This window comes from Esox lucius, chromosome 8, assembly GCF_011004845.1.
Source record: "Esox lucius isolate fEsoLuc1 chromosome 8, fEsoLuc1.pri, whole genome shotgun sequence".
Lineage (NCBI taxonomy): Eukaryota > Metazoa > Chordata > Actinopteri > Esociformes > Esocidae > Esox > Esox lucius.
Genome location: NC_047576.1, coordinates 18,867,280 through 18,877,119, shown reverse-complemented (window position 1 = coordinate 18,877,119; position 9,840 = coordinate 18,867,280). Strand labels below are relative to the sequence as shown.

General features: G+C 39.6%; 1 protein-coding gene across 3 annotated transcripts in view; it reads right to left on the bottom strand.

Moving 5' to 3' along the window:
- Positions 1-9,840, bottom strand: part of agbl4 (ATP/GTP binding protein-like 4) — a 386,899-nt gene that overhangs the window by 83,667 nt on the left and 293,392 nt on the right. The gene's annotated exons all lie outside the window — the stretch shown is intronic.

Here is a 9,840-nt window from a genome sequence, read left to right as displayed (position 1 = left end):
CTTTAGCATTTTATGTATATACATTTGACCTAAAATATGATCAGACCTTCCTAACAAAAAGTATACCCGATTAAACAAACAACAAAACAATTGTATTATTTCTTTACTAAGCCAACATTTAATGCACGTTTAACGCATTTAATGCAGGAAAAGTTTGTTAACTTCGAGAGTAAGAGACCAGTTTAGTTAGCATGTAGTGACAACATCAAGCTTGTTACTCAACACATTTGTTGGATGCATCTATGTGTGTTTTGGGTTTTATTTTGTTCAAACGTTGCCTAATGGTGAATGATTACTGGACTTCATGTATGGAGACAAACGTTTTAGGAATACTTCTAAATTAATTGTGATCATGCCATAATTAAGGAACATGACTAATTCATGAATAATGATTAGCAAGAAAGTAACAGAAGAATAACCTTGCATACTCAGCAATTAAAACGTTTTATTTAGGTGTCAGATGCTCTGACCACAATTCTATCCTGCAGCCCAAAAATTATCATTTTGCCTTCCTAACTTTTCCATTCATCATTCTACACAATGATTTCAGGATTATTCATTATTATGATTGAATTCACATTCATGTAGAAATATTCAGAAATATCTTCTGCTCTCAGTTACAAGTGAAGGCATATCATTCACTATTCATGTCTGGTTGCGCTAAAAAGAACTCAAAACATGATTAAAATGAAAATGCATCCAAACAGTTTGTAGTGTTATTGGAACAGACACTAAACCTTTGACTTCTTGAATTAAGAAATACATGTAATTGTTGGATACATGTAATAGTCATTTTAGGATAAATACTTTTTTGTGTTATCTGTTAAATCACACTGACTGTGTCTATTATTAGGATTCTGATAAAGATTGAGATTGTAGGTCAAATGTTTTAGAAGCTAACAGCATTAAGTTTTTGGTTAATTATGTACCAGCTTTGCAGACAGTTTTCAAATACAATAATGTGTCTGGGATTTACAATGAAATGCCAAACATAATGGAATTTCAATGTACTTTACAATTTATAATTAAGCAAGATGAGAAAATCAGTCAGGGGTTTGAACACTTTTGCAAGGCATGCTGTGTTCGAGTGGAACTTAGTTCAAACAGTGAATGATGACATGTCTCTGTGGCTATTTCAGTGGTTTTTGAACATGATGCCCATTTCCAATGTGGTATTAACTGATATTATGGTAACTATGTTTATCCCCAGTGGATAAGAATCTCTCTTCGCAGCTAGAACACTGTGTGTGAGACAAAAAAGTTCCAATTCACGTTCGTATACTACTAATTTACACTGGATAATTTGTGGTGTGTCAGTTAAATTAAAATTATAATGGGTTGGGATGAATAGAAATATAACAATGGCCTGAAACCCTCTGAAATACTAAGACAATGCAAACTTGTACACAGCTTTAATATACACGACCAGTGAGCCTTACTGGTATAAAAGATTTCAGCAGCTTCTCGTCTCCAATAGAGGATTACTGTTAATCTAATCTACTGTTCAATGGCTAGGTCCTGAAGCCTGTGTCTGGCACAATAAGAAAGCTCAATTCCAGGAGCTGCTTTTTTTAAACGTCTCAGGCTTAGTTCATCTCCTGTTCTACCTCAAGCTTCCTGACCCCAAACATGTGCCATAACCGGTCAGCACAAATTCTAAAGACTGCTGTAGAATGTGAACAGATTTACCTCAAATATAAAATCTACAAAGGACACGTTTTTTTTTTTTACATACAGTACCAGATACCTTTTAGAAACAGTGAGTGACAAGGGGTCTGCAATGACCTATAGAATGCAGCGTCAATGAGTTTAAATAGAATAACTTTGAATATACAGTCAGTGTTGTTTTAATTACTTTTGTGAGACGAGAAAAAAAAAATTTTGGTCAATTATTAAGTAGTATGTCACAGATGATGTCCCTAACATGCCAGCAGCTGGCAGCACTCAAGCAATCAAGTAAGCTGAAGCTAATTGGTGAATGGTGAACAGGATAGATTAATTGCCTTCTCCTCATGTCCTCTGTCTTGGTCTTCTTCCCAAAACCCATTGGAGGGAAAGGTCAAAGGGGTGGGAACTCTGGCTTGAAGGAACAAAAACACTACAGGATGTACATTGGGGATTTCATGAGTTGAAGTGCCAGAAAGAAAAAGATCTGTTGCTCTACAAACTGGTTATATACAATGGAAGCACTTTAGATTTTTGTCCTACAACACCAAAAAAAGGTGTAACATTTGATGTTTTGTTGGATTTAGATGGCCTCATGGTTTGGGGTTAATATACCTGGGGTAGTTGATGTGCAAACATTTAACTTGTACTGTTATGTGAAAGAGGGAGGAAATCCTTGAAATCCTGTATTATTGATGTAAAGGTAGAGTCTACCAACCCATTGAAAGCCAAGCCATCTGATATGTACAGTGGGGAAAACAAGTATTTGATACACTGCCGATTTTGCAGGTTTTCCTACATACAAAGCATGTAGAGCTCTGTCATTTTTATCATAGGTACACTTCAACTGTGAGAGACGGAATCTAAAAAAAATCCAGAAATCACATTGTATGATTTTTAAATAATTAATTTGCATTTTATTGCATGACATAAGTATTTGATCACCTACCAACCAGTAAGAATTCCGTCTCTCACAGACCTGTTAGTTTTTCTTTAAGAAGCCCTCCTGTTCTCCACTCATTACCTGTATTAACTGCACCTGTTTGAACTCGTTACCTGTATAAAAGACACCTGTCCACACACTCAATCAAACAGACGCCAACCTCTCCACAATGGCCAAGATCAGAGAGCTGTGTAAGGACTTCAGGGATAAAATTGTAGACCTACACAAGGCTGGGATGGCCTATCGGACAATAGGCAAGCAGCTTGGTGAGAAGGCAACAACTGTTGGCGCAATTATTAGAAAATGGAAGAAGTTCAAGATGACGGTCAATCTCCCTCGGTCTGGGGCTCCATACAAGATCTCACCTCGTGGGGCATCAATGATCATGAGGAAGGTGAGGGATCAGCCCAGAACTACATGGCAGGACCTGGTCAATGACCTGAAGAGAGCTGGGACCACAGTCTCAAAGAAAACCATTAGTAACACACTACGCCGTCATGGATTTAAATCCTGCAGTGCACGCAAGGTCCCCCTGCTCAAGCCAGCGCATGTCCAGGCCCATCTGAAGTTTGCCGATGATCCAGAGGAGGAATGGGAGAAGGTCATGTGGTCTGATGAGACAAAAATAGAGCTTTTTGGTCTAAACTCCACTTGCCGTGTTTGGAAGAAGAAGAAGGATGAGTACAACCCCAAGAACACCATCCCAACCGTGAAGCATGGAGGTGGGAACATAATTCTTTGGGGATGGTTGACTGCACTGTATTGAGGGGAGGATGGATGGGGACATGTATCGCGAGATCTTGGCCAACAACCTCCTTCCCTCAGTAAGAGCACTGAAGATGGGTCCTGTCTGGGTCTTCCAGCATGACAACGACCTGAAACACACAGCCAGGGCAACTAAGGAGTGGCTCCGTAAGAAGCATCTCAAGGTCCTGGAGTGGCCTAGGCAGTCTCCAGACCTGAACCCAATAGAAAATCTTAGGAGGGAGCTGAAAGTCCGTATTGCCAAGTGATAGCCCTGAAAACTGAAGGATCTGGAGTAGGTCTGTATGGAGGAGTGGCCCAAAATCCCTGCTGCAGTGTGTGCAAACCTGGCAAGAACTACAGAAACCAAGGTTTCTGTACCAAATATTAAGTTCTGCTTTTCTGATGACTTATGTCATGCAATAAAATGCAAATTAATTACTTAAAAATCATACAATGTGATTTTCAGGATATATATTTGATTCCGTCACTCACAGTTGAAGAGCACCTATGATAAAAAGTACAGACTTCTACATGCTTTGTAAGTGGGAAAACCTGCAAAATCGGCAGTGTATCAAATACTTGTTCTCCCCACTGTACGTGCAAAAGCCACTTTAGTGCTATAAATGCACAAAGTTTAGCCACGTTTCAAGCGAATGCAAACAAAATGTCCTTGTACAAGACAAAGATGGAAGATGCTATAATTACAATGGGAACCTTTTTCAAGAGTTTCCTGAGTGCCATTTTAGTATAAAAGAGATTTTGTAGACAAACTGACACTCCAAAAATTGCTGACCAATGGAGAAGCATCATCCACGCCTCCCACTAAAGCCCACCCACAGCTGTGGTGTCAAAAGTGCAAACGAAGAACTGGTGTTTCAATAAAAAAAAAAAGTTTCAAATGCAAATAAGAAGCTCTGCAAGCAGGGTCAGTCTAGTCAAAATGGAGGGTGGTTGACAGCGAAAATAAATGTTGTTATTGAAATATATTTTGGTATTAAATGCAGAAGGTTATAGCTTTACTTTTTTACTTTGATGCCTCGTTACTGCTTTCAGAGCAATAATTGTTTGATTGAAAATAAAAAAGTTTCGCTCTCGATGAGAAAACAATTGTACCTCCATACTTTAAGGTGTGTGATGTGAAGGCCAATGACAAGCTTTGTTTGGGTTCATGTACACTGAGGGCTCCAGAAACTAAAATATACAGAAGCAACGCAAGAATCAGACAAAGCATGGACTAAAACAAGAGTAAATTTGGATTGGCATTTATAGTATTAGATGGCGAGAGCTGAAGTTTGTATTAAAAGTGATGCAGAGTTAGCTACCTTTCTATTTGTCAAGTAAGGTGACTAGATACCTCTTAGCTAGTTGGCTAGATAGTGAAGGAAAGCTATATTATAATATATTGCATTTGTAAAGCATGTGTAAAGCGCTTTTCAATATAAAGTAATAATCTCAAAGTGTTTGATGATGACAGAGAAACAATCATACGACAAAGTCAATCATTCAGTGTCCTTGTTTATTTTATTTGTATGAGCGCGGATACGTTTCTTCAAAGTCTTTGATCAAGACAATAAGCTAATATTAGCTAGCTAAGTTATGTGTCTGAGCATGACACTCCTTGATTTAATTTCCTGCAGGAAAATAGTGTTACAACCTGCTGTTCTCTGCAAAACAATAAGAAAAGCAAACATGCATTGTGGGTTGTCTGACCAAACCTAATGCATATGCAACTATTGCTCAGAATAAGCAATTACTTTGCATTTTAGCTAGATTTAGCCTTGTGCAAACTTGTCAAAATGTGCATATTATTGTGCCAGCTAGCGCTAGCATGATAATGGTTTCATGTTTGCTAGCTATCCATCAACGAATCTCTGACATAATGGCAAGGAATCTAAAGTAATAGATAGTCTGGGTGGCGTTTTGATTGGTTTAACTCAGGGATTCCCAAAGTGTGGTACGCGCACTCCCAGGGGTACGCGAGCTGCCACCAGGGGGTGCGCGAGAGGAAAAATGTAATGGTGGTCTGTTTCTTTAAGTAGGATTTTCCCATACAATAAAAAAACATGAACAGTAAACATTTCCATAATCGCTTTTATTTTAAATAAAAACTATAATTTATTTGTTTTATTTTTAGAAATGTAGAAGAAGACAGCTGCTGTCTTCTATGCACTGCTTTTCTTTTATGCACTGCAGCCGCTACTATAAGCGTGCCGACTCGTTTCATTCATTCCATATACATATAATAAATATGCTTAACTGGCTGAAATCAGGGAAACTGTCTAGTGGGACGTCTAATGATAAAGTTGTTAGTCACGAAAGAGGAGAGGGACCAAGAGAGAGAGAGGATTTGGAGGCAACAGGGACGGAGAAAATAGAGAAATAAAAGGAGCAGGAGTCAGAAGTTGCGCTGGAGGAAATCGAAAAGGAGGGAAGGAGATGGGGATTGGGGGTGTGCCAACCCGGTTGGGACATAGAAGGGGGTGCGCAGGAAAAAAAGTTTGGGAACCGCTGGTTTAGCTGTTTACTTTGTTTATTCTGTGTTCCGTAGTTATGGAAAGGGCCCATCAACTTTGACCCCATCTGAAATGATCTGTGTCCATTGCTCCAGCATCGACGGTTGGAGGTGACAGTCAGTCAGTCGGTATACTCGAGGTAAGTAATGACAATGTCAGATCCTAATGGAGTTATAGAACCGATATACAACTCACTGCCGGTAGGTAGCGTAAAAAGTGCAATGATACACAATAATTCCCCAAATGGTGGCGCTGAAATTGTACAACCTGTTACATTCATGAAATTAATGTAACTGGCCACTCTCCTCAAACAAAACACATTTGCTTCAGGGACACATTTGTTGTCCATTATGGATTTTCCACCATTTTAAAATGTATGAAATACACTTAATGCTACTCCACTGAAAAAAAGACATCTGCACAAAACTTGAAACATGGTATCTATAAACAAAACTCATAAAAAACATGATTTTCCAGATTAGTGACTTGTAAAAATTAATTGACCTGGCACTACAATGCATACACATGGTTGATATCCATATTATAGTCACATGTATAAACATTGCTGACTCAGCAAGCACATTAATATCGACCAGTAGGTGCTGCTATCCCTGCATTTCTGTTGCACATGCCACCATGCACCTTCAATTTGCCTGGACTGCATTTATAATTGCCATTGTACTTGCATTTTTCAGTTGTTAAATGTACATGTCTACCTCGGGAACCTCATTGCTGCTATCCCTGCATTTTCAGTTGCACATACTACCTTACACCTCCAAACTGCTCGATTTTACTGTCAGAATTGCCATTTGTACTTGCATTTGCCTCATTGCACAACAATTCATTTTCTACTTATATATTTTTATATTTTCTGCCCTCAACTATTTGCCTTCATTGCTCATTTAGAATTGCCATTTGCACTGTATTTGCCTTCATTTCACATCTATACATTCCACTTGTAACATATAGTGTACCTCATACTTGTACATTTCCTGCCCTCTTCTATTTGCACTTCTGGTTAGATACTAACTGCATTTTGTTGTATAGTACTCATACTGTTCAATGACAAAGTTGAACTGAATCTATTCTAGGTGATGCTATGATAATAATAATACATTTTATTTTTAGGCGCCTTTCTAAGCACTCAAGGTCACCAAACAAGACACAAATCACAATAAAAATAAAAACAAACAAAAAATCGTGATGATGAACATTGCTATAAGCAGATGATTAGTGATCCTGTTAGAATCAATGCAGTGTGCTGTCGAGGACGACACCCAGACTCTTAACCTGAGGGGAGGGAGCAACTGAGGAGTAATCAATGGAAAGCGAGAAACTGTCATGTTTTGTCAGAGTGGATTTGGTGCAAATGAGGAGAACCTCAGTTTTGTCATTGTTAAGTGTGAGGACGTTGCAGGAAAACCAGGATTTGATTTCCGTTAAGCACTCAGAGAGGGAGGTGAAAATTGATATTGAATTTACGAAAGATATGAGGAAGCCAAGAGGAAGTAGATAGATGGTAAACCAAAGGGGCCCCAGGACAGAACCCTGGGGAACACCGGTAATGACATGAGATGAATGTGATTTGAAAGTTCTGAGTTGGATGAACTGAGTGCGGCCAGAAACCAGTTATACCAATAGAGACTAGTCTGTCAAGGAGGATGTTATGAGAGATGGTGTCAAAGACCGCACTCAGATCAAGAAGAATGAGAATGATTAATAGTCCACAGTCAGCTGCCATTAGAAAATCATTAGTGATTTTTACCAGTGCTGTTTCAGTGCTATGGCAGTGGCGGAAGCCAGATTGGAATTCTTCATAGAGGTAATTGTCAGATAAGTGTGCATGAACCTGAGATGCAATCGAGGATTTTAGATAGAAAAGGCAGGTAAAAAATAGGACGGAGGTTATTGAAATTGTTGGGGTCTGCACCAGGTTTTGTAAGTATAGGAGTTATTGCAGCAGCTTTTTGAGGTGAAGGAACAGTGCCAGAGGTGAGAGAAGAACGTACAGTATCTCACAAAAGTGAGTACAGCCCTCACATTTTACTAAATATTTGAGTATATCTTTTCATGTGACAACACTGAAGGAATGACACTTTGCTACAATGTAAAGTAGTGAGTGTACAGCTTGTATAACAGTGTAAATTTACTGTCCCCTCAAACTAACTCAATACACAGCCATTACTGTCTAAACCACAGGCAACAAAAATGAGTAAACCCCTAAGTGAAAATGTCCAAATTGGGCCCAATTAGCCATTTTTCCTCCCCGGTGTCATGTGACTCGTTAGTGTAACAAGGTCTCAGGTGTGAATGGGGAGCAGGTGTGTTAAATTTGGTGTCTTCGCTCTCACCCTCCCTCATACTGGTCACTGGAAGTTCAACATGGCACCTCATGGCAAAGAACTCTCTGAGGATCTGAAAAAAGAATTTTTGCACTACATAAAGATGGCCTGGGCTATAAGAAGATTGCCAAGACCCTGAAACTGAGCTGCAGCATGGTGGCCAAGACCATACAGCGGTTTAACAGGACAGGCTTCGCCATGGTCGACCAAAGAAGTTGAGTGAACGTGCTCAGCGTCATATCCAGAGGTTGTCTTTGGGACATAAACATATGAGTGCTGTCAACATTGCTGGAGAGATTGAAGGGGTGGGGGGTCAGCCTGTCAGTGCTCAGACCATATGCCGCACACTGCATCAAATTGGTCTGCATGGTCTGTTTGCTGACGACAAGCAGACTAATGGATTACTGGAACCATGTCCTGTGGTCTGATGAGACCAAAATAAACTTATTTGGTTCAGATGGTGTCAAGCGTGTGTGGCGGCAACCAGGTGAGGAGTACAAAGACAAATGTGTCTTGCCTACAGTCAATCATGGTGGTGGGAGTGTCATGGTCTGAGGCTGCATGAGTGCTGCCGGCACTGTGGATCTACAGTTCATTGAGGAAACCATGAATGCCAACATGTACTGTGACATACTGAAGCAGAGCATGATCCCCTCCCTTCGGAGACTGGGCCGCAGGGCAGTATTCCAACATGATAACGACCCCAAACACACATCCAAGATGACCATTGCTTTGCTAAAGAAGCTGAGGGTAAAGGTGATGGACTGGCCAAGCATGTCTCCAGACCTAAACCCTCAAACAGAAGGTGGAGGTGCGCAAGGTCTTTAACATCCACCAGCTTTGTGATGTAATCATGGAGGAGTGGAAGAGGACTCCAGTGGCAACCTGTGAAGCTCTGGTGAACTCCATGCCCAAGAGGGTTAAGGCAGTGCTGGAAAATGATGGTGTCCACACAAAATATTGACACTTTGGGCCCGATTTGGACATTTTCACTTAGGGGTGTACTCACTTTTGTTGCCAGCGGTTTAGATATTAATGGCTGTGTGTTGTGATATTTTGAGGGGACAGCAAATTTACAATGTTGTACAAGCTGTACACTCACTACTTTACATTGTACCAAAGTATCATTTCTTCAGTGTTGTCACACGAACAGATATAATCAAATATTTACAAAAATGTAAGGGGTGTACTCACTTTTGTGAGATACTGTATAATTGCACATATTTATTATTATTATTGTCTCCTCTTTTTTTGACTCCCAAGTGATGACATTTTGACACACATGCTCAGAGATATGAGTCTATCTAACAATTAGGGCTGCATGATATATCGTTTCATCATCGACATTGCGATGTACGCATCTGCAATAGTCACATCGCAGAATGTGCGATTTAGTATGGTAAACATATCAGTCTACAATATATTTTTTGGAAAACCAGCACTATATCTGTCTGATATAAGGTAATTTATTCTGATTTATGGGTTATTGGATACACAGTTTATTATTATTATTATTTTAAACATGGAGTTCGTTGGGGCACTAATAGTTGACATGCAGGCTCTACTTGCACGTGACGAAATTATGAGCAAGGTATAGGCAAAAAAGACCAAAATGGAGAATTTGGTTGGA